This window comes from Ictalurus furcatus, chromosome 2 (genome assembly GCF_023375685.1).
Source record: "Ictalurus furcatus strain D&B chromosome 2, Billie_1.0, whole genome shotgun sequence".
In the NCBI taxonomy this organism is placed as follows: Eukaryota; Metazoa; Chordata; class Actinopteri; order Siluriformes; family Ictaluridae; genus Ictalurus; species Ictalurus furcatus.
The window spans coordinates 9,173,585-9,176,087 of NC_071256.1; positions in this window are offsets into that span (position 1 = coordinate 9,173,585).

Below are 2,503 nucleotides of genomic sequence, written 5' to 3' on the forward strand. Positions count from 1 at the left end.
CAGTGCACATTTTTACAAAACACCTTAAAACTCATTTTTATAATCTTGTTTTTAACAAAACATTATAGCTGTTAATCTCTATAACATATAGCAACAAGAGGAAATCAACAGAGAAACTAATTAGGACCTATACAGGGTAACAAACCAAGGGGCAGAGACAGGAGCAGGAAGTGACATAAACACAAGAACAGGAGTCTGAAGCTATCATAAGCACAGACTCACACAAACTGGACAGCTGAAAACTGGAAAAAGACCAGGTCATATAGCTTGTAGCGTTAGCAACAAGTTAGCCATTAGTTATGTTCATGAGAACTCTAACGTTGATAATTAGCTTCTCAAAACACTGATTAGTAACTGTGTAGGTATATTAATTGATCTAAATTCATTCCTGCTATAAGCTAATGTAAAAGAAGAAAATGAGAACTTTTAAAGTTTTCAAGGACATGTTGTTTAGACGTCACTCTGTAAATGGGGAAGGAAGTGTTCATAGAGAAGACTAGCCCAAGCCAGCAACAACAGCTAATGCAGCTTCACACTTACATTTATCATACTGTCTATATGCCTGAAAAGAAAAAGAAATAAAAAGAAAAGAAAAATAAAAGACTCGAAATACCTCCTATATGCCAGTTCACCTAAAAGAGGCGTGCAGTGTAACTTTGGAATGTTCCCATAATGCACCTCTGCAAGCAAACAAAACAAAAACAATAATAAAACATTTAAAAAGCGTAATTTCTAATTAATCGTTATAGAAAAAGATTGTATATTGATTAATATGGGTCTTTTTCGCCTCTACAACTGTTCCTGAAGATGTAAAGGTTTGTTTTTTTTTCCATCTACCATGATCGAAAAGTGTTGTCATTATCCGCTCCATAAATAGCTTCTGTTGGATTTTGTATGTTGGTGCTTGATTAAGGCTGAGCAAAGTGGCCTCTCCCGAAATGGGCAAGAGCCTTACCAAGCACCATATCCTGCAAACAATCCCAATTTTGCATGTTTTGCTTATCTATTTTGTTGTTTCTTTTTCCCCACTTACATTTCACAGTATTTTGGACAGTAACCACATATAAGTAAGTTATTTCTCTAGCACTTTTGTAACCCCTAAAGTTTTGTTTCTATTTATCTCTGTACTTACTTGGCTTAAAAAGAGAAACCCTTTATTAATCACTTCATTTATGTGATTATAGATGAAAGGTATAAATGGAGCCCCTTCTCCACACTCTGAGCGTCTGACTCATTCATACACAACAACACCTGGAGCACAAGAAAAGGGAAACACTTTAAAACACCAAACACACCCCTTTGAAACAGTTCTTGCTGAAAGATACATGAGTGTATCAGTTAATGCATTCAAGTTGTTATATTCTGTACTGTATATTGTTGGTGTGAAATTTGTGCAATTTTACTCTAAGAATGTCCATTAATTGATTTCTATTATTCATATCAGTTATAACCTGAGAATTCTTTACTGTAGCTGAAAGTACCAGAGTTACCCAAAATCATAATCACAGCACAACCAGTGCTCCTAACAATGAGTCACTCAATATAGAACAGTAATATCACACTTAGCAACTAGAATTAAAATAAAGCCTATTTATCATGTTTATTTTCTGCAGTACAGTAAATTCTATTTTGCCCTTTTTTTGTTAGATTTGTCTTCTCTACCAACATTGCCAGCCACAACTAATGAAAAAAAAACTGATTCAGGTTAGTTTTTAATAAAGTATTTTATAATTGGCATTTAATGCACATTATTTATCAATTTTGAATTGTATTATTACAGAGGTTCTTAACCTTTTGTAACTAAAGCATCCTCTTCACTATATATATATATATATATATATATATATATATATATATATATATATATATATATATATATATATATACACGTGTGTGTGTGTGTCCGGAAAGTATTCACAGAGCTTCACTTTTTCCACATTTTGTTATGTTATCATTTAAACTAACTGTTCCTCAGTGGTGGAATGAACTTCCAACCTCAATTCGGACCGCAGAATCTCTCACCATCTTCAAAAAAACAGCTAAAGACCTACCTCTTCCGTGAACACCTAACCAACCCAACCAACCAAAAAAAAAAGGTAAAAATTACACCTCTACTCTGCCCACTTTGCTTGTTCTGGAACTCAATTAATGGATATTGTATAGTAGCACTACTTGTATCGTTCTTTGCTTGATATATCGCTTTGCTTGTATTTTCTCATTTGTAAGTCGCTTTGGATAAAAGCGTCTGCTAAATGAATACATGTAAATGTTACAGCCTTATTCCAAAATGGATTAAATTAATTATTTTCCTCAAAATCCTACAAACAATACCCCATAATGACAACGTGAAATTATTTTCTTTTAAATTTCTGCAAATTTATTAAAAATAAAAAAAAAGTACATGTACATAAGTATTCACAGCCTTTGCCATGACACTCAAAATTGAGCTCAGTTGCATCCTGTTTCCACTGAACATCCTTGAGATGTTTCTACAACTTGATTT